The following is a 19,832-nucleotide window of genomic DNA, read 5'->3' as shown; positions in this document are numbered from 1 at the left end:
CCCGTCCCGGCGCACTCTCTCCAGAACTCCCGGGAGCAGAGCGATCGGGGAAAAGGCATACAGACGAAAAACTCTCCATATCTGCTTCACCACCTCGGGGTGAAGCATCCATTCCCTGGGCCTCGGCCTCTGCCTCGACAGGATGTCTGCTCCCATATTGAGATGCCCAGGAATGCGAACTGCTCTCAACGAGAGAAGTTTGCCCTGGGACCACACAAGGATCTGGTACGCTAGTTTGTACAAACGGCGTGAGCGCAGACCTCCCTGGTGGTTGATGTAAGAGACCACCGCTGTGTTGTCGGTGCGCACCAACACATGGTGAACTCTTAGGTCTGGGAGGAAGTGTCTTAGTGCATGAAGCACGGCCAGCCTCTCCAGGCAGTTTATATGCCATGTCAGATGGCGACCACTCCACAGACCGAGGGCAGGGTGGCCACTCATGACCGCACCCCGACCGGTGAGGGATGCGTCCAACGCTAGCGTTATGCGGCGACAAGGCCAGCTTGTATAAGGGGCGCGAACGTAGACCTCCCTGGTGGTTGATGTAAGAGACCACCGCCGTGTTGTCGGTGCGCACCAACACATGGTGACCTCTTAGGTCTGGGAGGCAGTGTCTTAGTGCACGAAGGCTGCCATCAGACCCAGCAGTCTCTGAAACTGCTTGACAGTGAGTGACCGGCCTTCTCTGACTCTCGCGACTCCGGTGAGGAACGACTCGATCCGAGCAGGAGACACACGTGCCTGCATCGTGGTCGAATCCCACACCACGCCCAGATAAGTGGTTCTTTTGTACTGGAGAAAGTACACTTTTCTTGGCATTAAGTCTTAAGTGCAAGGCCAAAGGAAGAACCGGTGTTGGTAGGCTTTTGCCCCGAAAAGCAAACCTCAGGAACTTCCTATGATGCGGAAGGATGCCCTCATCCTTCCTCGGAACGGTGAAGTACCGGCTGTAGGACCCGGACTCTGCTGCGCGAGGATGGACCACCTCAATGGCCTCTATCCTCAGAGAGTGTCTACTTCTGTTCCATTACCAGAGCCTACTCTGGGCCCACCAGGGTGGGAAAGGTCCCGTTGAATTTCTGTTAGGAAGACTAGACCAGAGCCTGCTCGGGGCAGGACCCAATGAAGCACACTTGGCAGGGGCTCCCACACCGCCAGGTGACCTCCTAAGGGAACCAGTCTTGCGAGACTGGCCTCTGGTGTGCCTAGAGCAGCTAGCTCGCTGCCCTGAAGCGGTGGACCGGCAGGAGACGACCATACTAGCTGCTCTAGAGACCTCCGTAGAGGTAGCGAGCCTCTTAGTACCACTACGTTTCCGGGCGGTAACTGAGAGAAGCGCTCGCCGGAGACCGCTCTGAGGGCACTGAGGAGAGACGGGCACCGTGTAATGCGGTGTACACCGCCCTTCCCCAGAGGGGCCTGCCCTCCGAGGTCCTGAGCCACAGCATCAGGACTCTCATAGCTGAAGTCTCCTATTGAAAACGACGGCCCTCAGACCCACGTCGTCTGTTAGGAAGACTAGCCCAGAGCCTGCTCGGGGCAGGACCCAATGAAGCACACTTGGCAGGGGCTCCCACACTGCCAGGTGACCTCCTAAGGGAACCAGTCTCGCGAGACTGGCCTCTGGTGCGCCTAGAGCAGCTAGCTCGGTGTCCTGAAGTGGCGGACCGGCAGGGGACGACCGTACTAGCTGCTCTAGAGACCTCCGTAGAGGTAGCGAGCCTCTTAGTACCGCTACGTTTCCGGGCGGTAACTGAGAGAAGCGCTCGCCGGAGATCGCTGCGCCCTGGAACACCGGCAGTGTTGGCAGACCGATCTCCTGAGGGCACTGAGGAGAGACGGGCACCGTGTAATGCGGTGTACCCGTCTTCCCCAGAGGGAGCCGGCCCTCAAAAAGTCCTAGGCCATAGGCGTCAGGACGTTTGCGACGAAGACTATCCAGCGAGAATGAAGGTCCGCAGAACCGCCTTCCACTAGAAGCCTTCGGCCTGGGAGTGCCACTCTGACTCTAGACTCTGCAGAGTACAAGAAGTGAGGCCCCCAGAATGAAGGGTCAGAACACGGAAGGTGGGGACTGCTCCGCCCAGCAGCCCCTGCTGACCGCCTCAACCTCCTCAGAGGAAGAGAGGTAAACTCGTGCTCTCACTCGAGAAAATTTATTTATTTATTTTTATCCCAAAGAAAGCCCTCCCAAGCAGACAGCAAACAAACTGTGTGTATCCCCACCCGTAAAGTAACGCGGGCAGGGAGGAACACACAGCCTGAACGCTGCCTGCCCTCGCCTTAGGTGTCTGGTTTTGTCTTGTTTTTAGATTCGCTTGACAGACAACACTAAATAAGACTCACAAACAGATATCAGACTGACACACACACAGAGCGCTTGCTGAATGACAAAAAGCTGACGCTGGTCTCACCGCACGTGCTTTTATAGCTTCCTGGTCATTACGTCACCCGCCCGTGACGTCTCGCCCATCTATTGGTCTGATTACACACTAGGTTCAGAGCCGGTCACACTGAAGGGCGTTCCCGAAGCGTCCTCCGACGCAGCTCGAGTTCCTGAAGAGGAACTATTAAAACACATGAATTATGTGTGGTGGAAACATAAAAATCTGATGCAATTGTTAATTTCCATGGGTGCCAGGTGTGTGAGCTCATCTGCTCCCTCGAGTTTAGTATTTCCTTTACATAAATGTGATAAGGGTATATAAGGTGATATAGTTCCAACAGCCTAAATATAGACTTAAAAGAGTTCTTCGAATCGCACAGGCCAGTGTAGTATGTAGTGATGAAGAATATTACCCCTTATCCTCACTTAGCCCTACAGGATAAGAGATGAAAGGATGTATTAGCTTTCCCACCATTAATGCACATTATATATTAAGCTTTAGAGAGGAAAAAAATCAGATTTTGCACAAAAAGCACATTTTCACTTTACTGGTGTACAAAGCATTTGTACTAAGCATTTAAATGTTGCTTCAGACATCGTGAGTGTAATATCTAAGATTAATAATAGCTGAATGATCTAGGCAGCTGTATGTATAGTATTTTTCATGTATAATCAGATACCCTCAGCTTAGGCCAGCATCCCGCTAGCCATTTTTCAGCCAATTTTCCGTCGTAAGCTGAATTTACAGTCGTTTGAGAATCAGAGGAAGTGAAGATGCTCAGCAGGGGGGTGTTAACAGCGCTGCCGATCCTCTGACAGCATCCAACATGTTTGATATTATTGCTCAGCTGGTGATCTAGACGCTTGTAGCATCCAGCAACTGACCAATCAGGAGTTTATGGGCTCTCGCTGCCTTAAAGGAATTAGTTCACCCTTAAAATCAAAACTTGCTGAAATTTTTCTTACCATCAGGCCACCCAAGACAGATGAGTTTGGAACAAATTTGGAGAAATTTAGCATTACATCAGTAGCTCACCGATGGATCATCTGCAGTGAATGGGTGCCATCAGAATGAGGCCAAACATCACAATAGTGAAAACATCACAAAAGTAATCCAGATGACTTCAGTCCTTTAATACGGTCTTGTGAAAAGCAGCGTTTTTGTAATAAATAAATTCATAATTAAGATGTTTCTAAGTCCATAATATTGCTTTCTCCCGTTAAAAGGTCATCTCACCTGAATCAGGAGAGAAATATGCACAAATCAAGCACTGATTATAAGTCCAAAACAATTATAAACAAATATGTCAGTGGATTTTGATGTGTGAGAACAACAGGGGATGGACTTTGGAGGAAGTGTTATTATGGACTCATATTTTATCCAGAAGCGACGGTATAAAGTAAAATGTCGTAATGACAGTTTTGATTCTTACAAGCACGCAGCTTCTTACTTCACAAGACATTAACTAATGGACTGGAGTTATGTCCATTACTTGGATTATTATGAGTTTTTTTATCAACTGTTTGAACTCTCATTCTGACGGCACCCATTCACTACAGAGGATTCAGTGGTGAGCAAGTGATGTAATGCTAAATTTATCCAGATGTGTTCTGATGAAGAAAAAACTCATCTACATATTTGATGGCCTGAGGGTGATTACATTTTCAGCAAATTGAAATTTTTAGGTAAACTATTCCATTAAAATATAATAAGAATAAAATACAAAATGGTCCAAACAGGCTGTGCTTACTGAATGTGAAACTTTTTCACACTGAAATTACCCATTACCTTGCCCTGAAGGAGCAAATACACATCACACACATTCACAAATTACTCTTTGAATCGCATGCTAATTCAGTCTATTGCAGTTATTTATGTATGTATTCCTGTTATTTCGGCGAGCTTCACACTGATTTGATGTAGGGCATTGCAATGCGTGACAGGAAAACAGAGAGACATTTCAGAAATTGTTGTTCGGTCTGTCAGTGCTCTTCCATTCTTAATGGGTGAGTGTGACAGACTTTGGACAGATGAGGGCAAGATTTCAGCAAGAACAGTCAGTAAGTGCGACATCCGAGACTTAATCCAACAGCAATTTAGTCACTAGAAGTGACATGTTAGACAAAGAAACATAAGGCAAGATTCTTCATTATTTCTGAGTCTGATACTAGTATTGTATATTGTAAATACTATTTATAATCATATTTGTAAATATGTCTAACTTTCACACTGGTCACACAATGCCCCACTGCCTGTTGAATAGTCTACTGTTGAAATTAAAACAAGAATGCTTATGAAAAGCCGATTTGCAGACATATTTATATAAATGTACTTTTTAATTGCAGATAATCATGTGAAATGAACACTCACAATGTAAAAGCTGTTCTATCAGGCTGTTCCTTAGAAACCTGGTTTTGGTCAAAGTCAAAGGCAGCATCTGGTGATGGCAATCCCATAATTCATTGTGCTGGCTAATGAAGAGGTGGACCAAGCAAAATAAATATTCAACAATAAAATAATCTAATAAATAATCATTTTCTAATTAAATATATTTTATATTTTACCCAATATTTGTGTGTGATCTGTTGTTATATGTTAGCTTTGCAATATGAAATTAATTACTGAGTACAGCTGAGCTTTTAGATTATACACTTAAGGCCAAATTTCTTAGTCAACTATTTCTGTTTTTTATTCATGTTAATTACATCTTTATTCATCGGATAAAACTTGCAAACATACACTGAATATTTTGACCTCCAACTGAATCTCACCTATTTGCATCTGAAAGGAACGTTTAAAGGGCTCAAATGAAGATGAAAGTGCACTATTCCCTTCCTGGATTTCAGTGGTTCCTGCCTGGAGGCTTGTGCTCTTATTTGTTTCTTTTGGTCTGTCAGACACCCTCCTGCTCCGCTCTCACATCTCTCCTCAAGCTCTTGAATACCTTAATAAGATGATAAGAACTTGACAGAAGGATATGAAATAATAGCATACTTAAATAAGAACATTATGAAAAAGATGATTTCTTTAAAGCTGCACACATTCATTTTTACTTGTTAAATAAGGACATTAATAGTAGTTATTAAAAATGTTTGAAATCATGTATACTCACATGAAGACTCCAGGCATATCAGTAGCCTAATAAAGGGTTTTAAATTGGCAAAAAAATGAAAAGTGCAGCATTTACAGTATTTACAGCTAAATACAGCATTCAACTAATTTTGAATGATTTCCATCCCTTTGTCTATAAAATTTCTCATATTCTTGAGTATCTATATAATTGTAAAATGTATATGTATTTATAATACAAAGAATTTATGTTTGTAAAGTGTATATACATTAGTTCTTTTACAACTGTTCAAATGTTTGGGTCAAATGGGTTTGAAAACGTCTCTTATGTTCACCAAACTGCACTTGTTTTATAAAAATACAATAAAATCTGTAATATTTTGAAACATTATTAAAAAAAATTATTTTACTATATATATATATATTTATTTATTTTTTGTGATGCAAAGATTAATTTTTAGAAACTTACTCCAGAGTTCACACAATCCTTCAGAAATCATTCTTATGCTGATTTGATGCTCAAAAAATTCTTATTATTATTAACATTAAAAACAGTTGTGCTTTTTGTGAAAATGGATTCTCTGATGAACAGAGTTCAAAACAACATTTCTTTTAAATATGTTTTTTAGTATAATGTAAAAGTCTTTACTGCCATCTTTGATTAATGTAGTGCATCCTTGCCACATAAAAAAAAATAAATGAACCTATGAATACAAATAAGATCACGGTAGGTGAGCAGAGTCAAAGTAAAAAGGACGAAATGTTTCTCTCTCTTTTGACCCTGCTCTCTCTATCTCCTTTCTAGAGTCTCCTCTGAGTCCTTGTCTTAGGTCTGTGGGTTCTGCTGGGCCTCTGTGCGTCCCTGTGCCTCAGGCAGCCAGCGAGGAGGCTCGCTTCAGCCCTGCTCTGTGGGCAACAATGCCAAAGAACAGCAGGTTTCAGGGTTGATATGTGGCTGCTTGTGTAATCAAACTGTCCCTGGCCAATACGACAACGCTGAAGGGTTTTTTCATGACCTCTCTCTCTGATCAGCTTTCATAAAAAGAGTGTGACTGCGGGCAGAACGCGCTTTTTTGACAGATGACATTGTAGCTTTTACAATATAGTTTGATTTATTGTGCAATTTTATGACTGTTCAAATATGCAAGTGGGTCAGGCTTGAAAGTCAAAGACAGAAACTTAAAGTCACAGTTCTTGTTACTGTAAACTGAATGAATTATTACATAGCACCAACTAACCATACACTTAAATGCCCTACTCTGCATTATGAGAGATGATACAACATTCAATATCTTCGAGTAATTGGTATTTATGAAATATTTATGTGTAAGCTGACCAGTTTAAGCGTGTATGCTTGAGTTAAGAAGAACTAAAAGCACTGGGGCTGTTAAGTGACTGACATTTTAATCAGAATAGCCCTTTTCACAAACAGACCCACATATCACCTTTGTGTCTGGGGTACCGGTGACATTTTCATTGTTATTTCTGTTGTTTTGGGCTTTTACAGTGAGATGAAACCTTTTTTGAATTATTATGTGTAACCACTTAATCATCTTATCAAATGACACCATGTATCCACATGTTTGGAATAGAAATGTAAAATGAAGAATGGCGTAACATAGTGTCCATCAGGCCATAAGTGGAAAGCTGACTGTCTCTTAAAACATGGCATTTCATTCGGTTAGCATAAGGTACTCTATATCAGATTGTGCATATTCAATAATGCTGCCCCTTGTTTTTCATATTCAATTTATTTATCACTGCACCCCTTTAATGAAGCCTTTGGCAAGCTGCATTCTGGATAGCGCTATCAATATTTATTGTCTAGCTATTTGTCATATTGTTTTCATGATACATTGCTTGTGTTGCCGATATTGATAAACTGTAATTACATCTAAGATGAAGGTGGACAAAAATGTAAACTGAAGAGGGGTTTCTCTCTAATGAGGTGATGTAGCAGTTTGAGTTATATAGCTTCAGTGTGTACAAGCTGAAGCTGAAAGGCATTAATGTACTCCTCTGTTTAGCTGCCTGAATATGACAGAATATTAAATTGAAAACATATGAAAAAATACAGCAAGATATCCAAAATGACCCCCCTGTAAGTTTATTTTGAACAAATTCATGCATTTATTTATGTTTGTTTATGTTTTTAAACTATATGCAGAAGCATGATGTGCATGTTTATTTGGCAATTAAAGAATATATCTTAACCTTTTGGCTTTTTTAGAAGCGCATAACATGCTTATGCCAAATAGTGTCTTATTTGTAGATAAAGATTCTCCTTACTTAACAGTAGTAAATATAAACACATTCGTTTACATGGCTAAACAGAATTTTATATGATTCAGTCACACATGAAATTTAGAAAATGTTTACCTTTCTTAATATTTTTTTATGCTCAACAATTAATAACTGTCAGCAACTGTTTTCTATTTTAATATATTTTAAAAAGTAATTTATTCCTGTGAGGGCAAAGCTGATTTTTCAGCATCATTACTCCAATCTTTATTGTCACGTGATCCTTCAGAAATCATTCTACTATGCTGATTCGCTGCTCAAGAAACATTTTCCATTATTATCAATATTGATAATACAGTTGTGCTGCCTAATATTTTTGTGGTAATTTTGATTATTTTTTAGGATTCTTTTATGAATAGAATGTTCAAAAGAACAACATTTATTTGAAATCTTTCATAACAATGTAAAATCCTTAACTGTCACTATTGATCAATTTAATGCATCCTTGCTGAATAATTAATTTCTTTTTTTTAAATCTCACTGGCCTCAAACTTTTGAACAAGAGTGTACCTCCAGAAATGCTCATTGATTTGTTTTTTTTTCTCCCTTGAAATTAAATTTCACCTACACAAGAATTCTATCAGTGTCTTAATCCTTTCTAATGCCTCTGATATGTGAATATTACAGGTTTCATTAGTGCACCTTAACCGAAAATCCAATAAAACAAGCCTGACATCATGGCATCCTGACATGTGACTGTCAATCCAAGAGTATTGTGTACCTGTCCTTGCCAGTGTCCTTTGGCTTTCATTACAAGCTAGCATGTTACTGCCTCCACCATCGTGTTTGAGCTAAAGCTTCATCACCCAAGCGTGAAGAGTCTGTGTTAAACACGGGTTTAACTTTCATTAGCGCTGACAGACAACCCCCTACATGTGCACACATACTCCCCTTTCAATGCGTCAGTTATATATGTCAAACGGCTGCTGTTCGTAACACCATCTCGCCTCCTTTATTGACCCTGTGTTAAACTTAATATGGCTGGACTAATGACACCCTTGCCTGCTACTCTGTACATTGTGAGGTATAAAAATATTTACTTGGGTTAGTACTCGAAGACCACTTCTTGCCCTGCTTCTGCTCATATACTTTTGCTTGAAGCGTCCGTCAGGTCGATCAGTTTAGAGAACTGGAACTGCAATAACAGATAATAAAAGACAGGAAAAGTTATATATACTAAGCCTGTGAGCTTGTTTCTATTTCAGCCTAAAATCCTATGACTAAACACCAGCTCTCTTCTAAAGGAAGGATACCATGTTTTATAGCCTTGATGAAGGCGATGGCACCTTGACAAGATTCATTTATGCAATTCATTAATTGCTGTCCAATTACACCCATGTCAAACTTAACACGTCTCAAATTGAGGAGTACACGGTCTTCTCGGTGGAATTAATTCTTTAATGATATGTCAATAAAAGTGCAGGAGTCATGTGACCCAGCGCTGCATGAAAGTAGAGGTGACGGATGATGGATGAGCACACGGGGAGAAGATATTAAACACAAGCAAGCAGGGATAATACACTAAATCATACATCCCAGCACTGACATATATGCTCCTTAAGATCATACATAATGTATATATAGTAACTGTATGATTTTAAAAGAATAAATCAAAGCAAAATTATTATTATCATTATTTACTTGGAATGGGTAAAAATACTGTTTTCTCCTATTTATTGTGATCTTCATTGAGATCTCAATATTGTTTCTGAAAACCTCTGGATTGCTTTTTTTTTAAGCATCACACTGTGCAAGTTGAAAGCCTCACAACAAAAGAGTCATATTTTGCAGTCTCAATTGACTGTGATGAGATACAATTCAGTTTATTGTAAAATAATGGCATAAATGTTTGGTTGTCCTTGAGAGCCAAATGCAAAAACAAATACACAACTTGACCACTGTAGTTTGATTCAAGAACAAATGACTAATATGAACTGGTTCTTTTTAGTGAATCACAACCATGCAAAAGAATCGGAAAACAAAGAAATGTTTTTGTTAAATAAATAACTATCAAACTGCATATTTTGGGCCCTGTTGTTCATTTTACATATTCAAATGAATATTTTTGCAATGTACCAAGTTAGATGTTTCCCTGTATAATTTGTAGCAATAGTCACATTTATTGTATAACATTAGACTATACATTATAAGTGAAAAATACCCAAATTAATCAGATTCAGGGGTGGTTCATTGTGTTTGTGGTTCAAAATCAAACACAAAAGGCAAGCACCCCAAATATAACTGCATACAAGTTTGGAATAACAAAGTAGCAAATACATAATTAAAGATTTTTTTTTCCTTCGAGAGTAAATTTTACTTGTTTTTTGCTTACTTTTATCATCTGTTTATTACAGTATTTTATCCAGCTTGAATATGGTACAGCAGTGTAATATTCAAGACACATCTGTCCCAGTGCCCCGTGTCTTTCTCTTAAACCCGAAACCCCTCTCCTCAGGCACCGAGCTTAATAACAATCATGTCCACTGGGACTTTCTCCCAGACTGAACTCTCCAAAACAGCAGTGGATTCTAGAATAAAGACCAGCTTTTCCCGGCAGCTCTCAGCAGTTGAGCTGCCATCTTGTCAAGACCCCAAATGAGTATGCACCCAAGGGCGTGGACCTCAGCGGAGCTCCACAAATAGTCATGTCTAGTCCTGCACTGTTACAAGATGAATTTCTCTCTGTCTCGTAAGCAACACTCCAGCAGCAAATCATGACAATAGATACAAACCAGAAACTCAATGTTTAATCTCTAGAAGAAAATGTTTAGTGTGTTTGCACCTTTGAGGTTATGAAGGCCATTCTGCTGATAATGAGTTGGTAAGCTTTGTAATGAGGAGTATTCACACACTGTGATTATTCTATTCACACTAAGCTCCATTAGCGACGTATGCATTCCATTTATTAGAATATTCTTGTTAGCATTCTTTCTTCTCTACCTTCCAGCTTAGAGAGTCAAACAATACAGCATGATGAACATTTTAATCCCTCATTCAATTACAAACTTTACTTTTGAACGGAATGTTTTAAAGAAGAATTAACACAGAGAACAGTTTGGCCAGTGTCCACATGAGTGTTAGTGAAAAAACAATTGCTAATTGCTTTCTCTAATAGAATTAGGCTACTAGTAACTCCATCTGAATAATAATTATAGCTTTACCTTTTGAGCCTTGCTTTGGGAAAACGGTTCTATATTCAAGGAATAACGGTAAATAAGTGACATTGGTTTAACTTGCTTTCCAACATGGAGGGGTTTCATCAGACTTGATTTTAAAAAATCAAAATTTTGGTCAGATTTTTCATTACGTGCCAAGAAGTGACCAACTTTTATGAGTGATTTGTTCAAAAACACTGATTCATTCAGGAAGTTATGACTGAATAATGGAATCTTTTCATTCAAGAACACTGATTCATTCCGAAATTAAACAAGTGACTTTGGCTGCATCCAAAAACCTAGGCAGCTGACTTGCTGCCTCGCTGCTTTATCAGGCAATGACTTTGCAGGCAGCTTTTTTGCACAAAGGCACCTCATGAAACTGATTTCGGACAGGCTTCTGAGGCAGTGGAACGGTTTAATGATCTATAACAAAATAGAATGAGTTTTGGTGATAACTAAATGAATATTTAATTACTATAATACTGGTTTCTCACTAGAAATAAAATCAAAAGTGCAAAAGTTAGTCAGAAATATACATTTACACACAAACTGACCACCGAACGCAACTTTTAGATGCCATCTTTATTTTTTTAACTCAACCATCACGGAATGGAACGTACAGGATTGTGGGATATCAAAGGCATCTATGCTGCCTCCAAAAATCGATCAGATGAAGGTATCTCATGAGACAGGAAGTGAAGCTAACTTTGGATTCGGACAAGCCTTGATGCCTTCCAACCTTGGAATGCATCCTCCAAAGGCAGCATTTTTCAGTTTTCAGATGCAGCCTTTGAGTGCGTAACTGAATCATTCGAATAATCGAACTGATTTCATTCAAAGAAATGATTTGTTTATAGACGTTGACTACTGCGTGTTGCAGTAAATAGTCGATCTTGCTTTGGCTTTCCTTGGAACCATTTTCTTTAGCAGAGCAAAAATAAGTTGACTGTATTATGTCTAAAAGCTTCTGTAAATACTATCATTTGTTAACTTGCGCCAAAAAAGTGCTTACAGGGTTTACAAAAACAACATTACTAAATCAAAACTGTTTATATATTGTACCTATTATAAATGTGAGTACTCTTAGTGTGCACCACCACCTGTGAATACAAGATGATGATGACGAACTGACGCACAGCAATGAATATTAAAAGCCATTACTGGACATTCCATGCTCACCACCCACATTCATTACAGCTCAGGGAAAATAATGAAAGCAATTTGCGGTTCCCCAGGAGCATCAAGCAAAACATGTCCATCTCTTTCAAAATTTGTGAGGTGTTTATTTGTCATGGCTGTAAATTATGCATATTTCTCTTTATAATGCTCTGGAGCCCACTTGGCAAATATGACATTATGAAGAGGTGTATCTTTCCACCGAATCACTCACATTATACTGATAGCATCACCTTTAGATCCTTCAAGAGGATCATATTTTCCAAAGACTCAATCTGGCTGTGGAAACCGTTGATGCGACCAGTGGCTGCAGGGAAAAATTGTAAATTATTCGACCTGCCATACAAGAATGAGTTTTCATTTTCTCCTGGTTAAATATTTACTTTGATGGAAGCAAGTGCACACATATATTCACAAGTCACATAATCAACAAATCACACTAAGTGCATAGCTCCTTCCCCCAATACTCCTTGTGAAAGTAATTAGGCCCTAATTCCTCCCTGGTGGTGATAGAGGTAGCATATAAATGACAGCCTATGAGGCTTCCCTATCATAGATTGTTGTCACTTAAGAAATAATCGATTTTCCCAGATCAGGAGAGGGATGAATATTTATGGGGTGAAGAATTTATTAAAAGCCACTTTATATTCTCCTTTTTGCTTGATTGACTCTCATGGAGAGAGAGTGAGGCTGTGTTGATCTTAAAGCATACACTGTGACTGAATTAATGGACTCAGAAAAAGAATATCTGTGGAAAAGCAAAGACAGAAGCATGTGACAGTGATTGCAAATCATTTACATTTTTGCTAATTGGGATGCACAGCATCTTTGCTTAAACGTGTAAAGCATAAGTACAATAAGTGGGGTCGGCACAAGTTAACACTGAAAAACAGAATGGTAATAATGGTAAATATGTACATATGCCAGAAAAAAAAAACAATTAAACATAAAAGGGTAAATATAAATTAATTCCATTATGTAAATTAGTAAACTCCAGGTGTATATGCGTATTAACACCAAATTCTGGTCAATGCCACTTTTTATGTCCTTTTTTTCCAACTTATTATTCTGTTTCTACCAAGCACACTTGAAATTGTTTATATAAATATAATTGGACATAATGCCATGGGGCCTGAAAGCTTGTCTTAAACCTGTTTCCTTAGGCACACAACACTTTGACCGGACAGTGGCCCATTTTCACATTTCATTGGTTCTCAAATGCTAAAGTCATCATAGTTGGGTAAAATTTGGGTGAACAGAAACTAAAGAATATATATATATATATATATATATATATATATTTGCGCTCCCATTTGCCTCAATAGCAAAATAACAAAACAAAAAAACCATGATAGCATTTCTATGGCTTTCCAAAAGAGGAAAAAAATACTGAGATATTGATTATGTTGGCCAAAAGAGAGAAAGATGTCAAATTTGCTGTTACTCTCTCAGCATTTGTATCAGAAATAGCCTACTCAAAAAGCAACAGTAGTTTTATGTAATTTAATGCCAAGGTAAGAAAACAAAGTATAGTGTTATAAATGTACATTAAAAGTGTAAATCTAGCAAAGTTTTTTTTTTTTTTTTAAATACAATATTAATAACCATGGAAACACGTCATCACAGTCAGAAAAGGGTCCATAGGGTTACTTTGGACACACGATTGGCTGATAAGATGTTAGCATTACCGGCTAAACATGCAGGTGTATTAAATAAAGGTGCCACTGAACATTGATACGCATTATGGAAGACACAGCTGAGGAAGAAAAGTGACAGTGTGAGGTCTGAGTGATTGGATTAAACCCATAATGCTTTACCGTCCACCCTGTTATTAACATCACACGCAGTAATATTCGCTGCTTTTATAAGCCAGACAGAGTAATGGCACTCTCTTGTCTTCAGATACATTTATGACATTTCAGAGCACTTTTATGACATCTTGAATGCACACATCAGAGGGGTCCTGAAATAACGCTGGCATCTGGATTGCTGCAATCAAATCAATCAGTCAGGTTTAGGGATCTGTGGAAGTGTCAATAGGGCTAAAGCTGGAAAGTGAATATTTAGATTCATTGTCCGTTGTTACCATGGTGACGCTGTGGCATTGGCATTCCAACAAGATTCATTTCTAAGAAGAAAAACTCCAAGCATTTGATCATTCTTCAGGAAATGCATCATATCTGACTTATAACTCATAATTTGAGTGTGATTTTGTAACTTAAACACAAAGTGGGTACAAATGAAGTATCTTGTTTTTTAAAACATTACTTTTACATTAAATGTGGCAGGTGTTTTTATGCAAAAGAACTTACTTTGAATTCAAGATATGCATGTTTATGCATTCATGGGTTCTCTGAGATTCAAACACATGACCTTGGCTTTGCTAGTGCTGTTTAAAGGGGTCATATAATGCTTTTTTAAAGATCATTATTTGGTGTATCTTTCTTTGCCTGCACATTTGGGCGCATTATGCAAATATTCCCACATAGTGACCTAGATATGTGGGGGCGTGTTAGAACGAGCCGTTTTAGGGGGGTGTGGCAGAGTCTTAACTTTGATGAAGAATATCTCTTTGGTTTTGAGACTTTAGTCTTTGCAACTTCAGGGATCTTATCTATTCACAAACAGCTTGTAACACTCCAAAGAGAAAGGAAAACTTGAAATCGCATCATATGACCCCTTTAATTATTTGAGCTGCAGGAATGCTTTACAGAAAGGATTCTGTATGCCATTGTGCTCTGAAATGTATTGGCATCATAAGAAAATATTATTTAGTAATGGGGGGAAATTATTTAGTTAAGTAAATATGTCTGGAACTATTTCAGGTCATTTGCCACTTGATTTAGACTTGGCATTCACAAGTTTGGGGTCAGTAGGATTTAAAAAATAATATAAAACAAAAAAAATATAAAAAATAATAAATACATTTATTCACCATAAAAAGCTAACCTAAAGTGACAGCAAAGATATTTGCATTGTTATAAAATATTTCTATTTCAAATAAGTGCTGTTCTTTTGAACTTTCTTTTCATCAAAGAAAAAACAATGATTAGTTTCCACAAAAAATATTAAGCAGCAAACAAAACAAAACATTTGAATTAGAATGATTTCTGGATGATCATGTGACACTGAAGACTGAAGTAATGGCTGCTAGAAATTCAGCTTTGCATCACAGGAATAAAATATATTAAAATAGAAAACAGTTGTTTTTAATTTTTAATATTTCACAATATAACAAATGCAGCCTTGGTGAGCATATGAGATTGTAATCATCTCATGCCAATGGAAGGCTGCAATTGATTTCACTGAAAATGTCCGTCCAAAACTGCTAGCCATTATGAGCAACACTCTGTCTCTACAATCTATACCTCAGCTTGTTGTAAAGGCCACTGTGAAATCAGATCCTCTCTAAGTGTTTAATTAACAGAGAAAGAAAGCGATTAGATTACAGTACTCATTGTGCTTAACATCAGGGGAATCAAACAAGCCACTGATTCAATATTGACTGAAGCTGTGCTGAGCATCTAACTTCTGTATCGATGAACTGCTGATGTCTGCAAAGACTCGTCCTTTTAACGACCACCGACCTTAGGAGTCGAACACAGCAAAGGCTTGACATACAGCAGGAACAGGAAATGCTGTTCATGGTAGAGTTCTGTGTGTGGTTCAGTTTTGTAAAGTGGATGGACTGGGAAAGTTTCACACCCGCTCAACCAAAAGAAACACTAGAGAAACACTCAGGAATGATTTTGATTTCTGAATCTTTGAATGAATCTCAAACGTTAGTGACTGTTTCTGCAAGTTACATGATTACGCCAGTAGGTGGCGACAAGTGGCAATCTCATGTTGAGTGAATCATTGATTCCTTTGCTCAACCAATTTGTTCAAATTTGCCGATTCATTCAGAAACCATCACCTATTTTTTATATACTAATATAATTTCTCGTCCACATTTTTTTAATGCATTTGCACAATGATGTTGGTGTTACTGAGCATTCAGTCCATTCCTAGCTGTCTGCTTTCAGACCAAACTAATGACCCATCTGGAATTTGGTAATTGAAAATCTATGGCTCAGTTCATTTTACAACACAGCAGACACAATTGCAAAGTTTTAGCTTAATATACTATCATATAACACCAATCAATTCCTTGTTAATGGCTTTCTGAGCAATGTCTTCATCAATAGACAAACTGAAAGAACATAATAAACCTCACCAGAGGTGCAAGAGGCCAACAAATTGCCATAGCCTTTTTATTTATTTTTCTTGTTTATTTTTGGTTTGTTTAACCTTCAAAAAAAACTCTCAAAATCATACTTATGAAGCGGTATGTGTTTGTTGCATCACTATCCACTTTCCACGCACGACTAGTAAAGGTTTAACAGAAACGGCTGACTCAAGTCATATGCAGTGTTCAGGATGAACATTTCAAGTTAACATTGTATGCATAGTGGCAAATAGTTCAAAGGCTACTGTCAAAATTAAAACATCTTTTCATACGTGATTGTGATGCTGTGGATACAACTGGGTGAAGTCAGAGAGCACAAAGCTCTACTTAATTATAGACAAGCTGAAGCCTTCTGCAAGATTTACTCTTTATTGTTATCTCTGAATCTCCCACACTATAAGAAACTTATAATCTGTCACTCCTCCGTACGGACTCCCACACAGCCACCACAGGGTAACACTGAGGTTATTTATAAACTGTGTGATTTTAGTATATAACCAGTAGGCAACCACAAACCATCTTTATTTTCTTGTTACGACTGGTCAAACCTTTGGCCTGTTAACCACACAACAATATTTTTGACATTCAGTTTTGCATTGTAAAAGTCTGTTTCTGCCTCAGAAAAATAAATTGTTATTTTGACTTTGTTTTCCTCATAATCATAACTTGTAAGTCAGACTTAATGTGACCAGGGTAATTATCATACACTGAAATTAAACTAAACGGAAATTAAACTGAAATAAAATGATGAAACCTGAAATTAAATTAGAAGTGTTGCCTTGGCAATTAACTGAAATCATTTGAAGCACTAAAATTAACTGGAAATAAATAAAAATGAAACTAAAACTGAAATAAAAATAAATTCAACCTAAAAAGTCATATTTAAAAAAGAACGTAAAATTAAACACATTTTTAAATGAAAATAGAAAAAGAAAAGCTTATTCAAAACATTAATAAAAACTCTAAAAGCATAGAAATAATTCTAAAATAACACTGAATGGACTATATTTCAAAGTAGAAACTCACAATATGTCTTAAAGGAAAAAAATATCCATACAATTGTAACCAAAGCTGTGTGGTTACCAACATTTGTTGTGTGAGTAAATAATGTCAACATTTTTGGGTAAACTAATATCTCACAACTACAACCTAATGTCTCATAATTTGTATCTTTATATTTCACTTTATTATTCATAACTGCGGCAGCGGGTTTCCATATACTGTACATCTGGCAATCCCTGATCCAGATATGCAGCATTTGTTACGAGGCATTTATCCTTTAATAACGACAATGCACATACTTTCACTAAACTCTCCATTAATGACTTTTACGCTGAATGTGAATTATAATGAATGACTTGTCAAACGGATATAGGTCTCTCAGTCATTACAGGATCGACTGAAACGTGAGAGATTAATTAGCACTGTCCTTATAATTACTCAAAGATCAGCAGGGCTATTGTTTGCAATGACAGCGAAATGTGTTTAGCCTCAGATTTAGGTCAGTGCATTAAAAAGCATAATTGAGGTGCCAAATTAGCCTAATTAATGAACATACAGTAATTACAACTCAAGGAAAGGAGAATCGTGTAGCGCAGTTTGCTGCAAAATCGAAAATTACAAAGGGTGCTAACCTGATCTACACGGCATACAGAGCTGGGATTTGATTTACTGTCACCTTTCTGTATTTACACAGCGCTCCCACTCAATATTAAGCCCCTCACAGGTATTTGAAGCCCATCTCTCACCAGATGTGATCCAGGCTCCCCAGCAGCGCTGTGAGTAATGATCCTCCATCAGTCTTGCTCTTCAGCACTACCGCAGGGAGGATCCATAATTACAGCATCTCTGCTTCGGCCTGCTACAACCGCCTCGCCGACAGCGACAATATTGAGACGATGGCAGACATCATTTCCTTTGAAATTAATGAATGGTAAATAATTACTCTACATACCCGGAGAAGCTGCTGGATGGGAAGAGGAAGAAAGGAAAGAAATATGACAAGACAATCTCGACACCTCCAGGGGCAGAGGAGGGCAGGCACGAGGAAGAGATGGAGGAACTCTTTCATGGCCTTCAGGGAAGCAGATATCTGTTTGCTGCGACTGAACGCTGCTTACTTCTGCATGGAGTTCCTCCCCTCTGTCAGCGCTACAATCCTCATTCATTCATCAAGAGAATCAAGAGCAGAGGGCCCGTGTACCCGGCATTAGCATATCAAAGCCACACTTATTTCTAATTCCATCTAAAGTAATTGTTAAATTAACATTGTTAACTGCTGACTAGGGCTAGAATATTAGAAAAAAAGCATCTACGTTCAAGAGGAGGTGGTGGTGGTGTGATCAAAGGTATGGTAATATCTGCATAAAACAGCGAGGAGCTTTGACAACACTGAGCAGGAGGTACCAAGCAAGACTTTTTTTTTGTTTTAGACAGGGTGGATGGGAGATGTGACTTTTTATCTCACAATTGTGGCTTTTGATTTCACAGCGTGACATCCACATTGTTTTTAATGTAAGAGTGGATGCAGCCATTTGTAACTTGAATGTGTGAGTCTTCCAGTGTCATTCGCTTCTAGTTATTTTACCTGTACAAAAAGAGTCTGTTATGCTGCTTGATATTGCAAACTGGTACTTATTATTTTAATGTATTATTAATTTACTGCATTTTGTTATTAGTTATTTACCTATAGCGGCTAATAAATCTTGCACATTCATGGAAAATACTTCTGCAATTACTTCTCATAATTATTAATTTAATAATATAATTAAATATCATTTCATCTTTTTACCAAGTTGACTTTATACATCCATTTTTGGCTTTATATCTCACAATGTGACTTTTTTCTTCATAATTGCGACTATATCTATTACAAATGTATTTTTCAACTTTATATCTCACAGTTGTGACTACATTTAACAAAGTCACTTTTTTCTTCATACTTGTGATTTTTTCATCTCACAGTTGTGACTTTATATTACAACGTTATATCTCACAGACGTTATATCTCACAGTTGTGGCTTTATATCTCACAGCATGACATTTTCCTCAACGTTGCAGCTTTAAATAAATAAATTTCTCAGAATTATCACTTCATATCTCACAACTGCAACTGCTAAAAAATTACAGCTTTATTAATAATAATGGCAGTTATTATTTCATATGCCATGATAACTTTATTTCTCTTAATTTTGGCTTTATATCTCACAACAGGAATTTTCCTTATATAGGCTACTCACAACTGCTCATTTACTTATCATAATTATATTAATTAATTAACTAATCTTAATTATGACTTTCTCACATTTGCAGCTTTATATATCAAAACTACAGCTTTATATCTACATTTACATTTACATTTAGTCATTTAGCAGACGCTTTTATCCAAAGCGACTTACAATTGGGGGATACATAAAGCGATTCTTCTTAAGAGGCAAACAGACACAGGAAGTGGTTGTAATACCAAGTTCTTAGACATTGTTCAAATAAGTACAAGCTAGAAAGAGAAGGAAT

This window comes from Sinocyclocheilus anshuiensis, unplaced genomic scaffold (assembly GCF_001515605.1).
Source record: "Sinocyclocheilus anshuiensis isolate Anshui unplaced genomic scaffold, SAMN03320099.WGS_v1.1 scaffold253, whole genome shotgun sequence".
Classification (NCBI taxonomy): domain Eukaryota; kingdom Metazoa; phylum Chordata; class Actinopteri; order Cypriniformes; family Cyprinidae; genus Sinocyclocheilus; species Sinocyclocheilus anshuiensis.
This window is presented reverse-complemented; position numbering follows the sequence as displayed.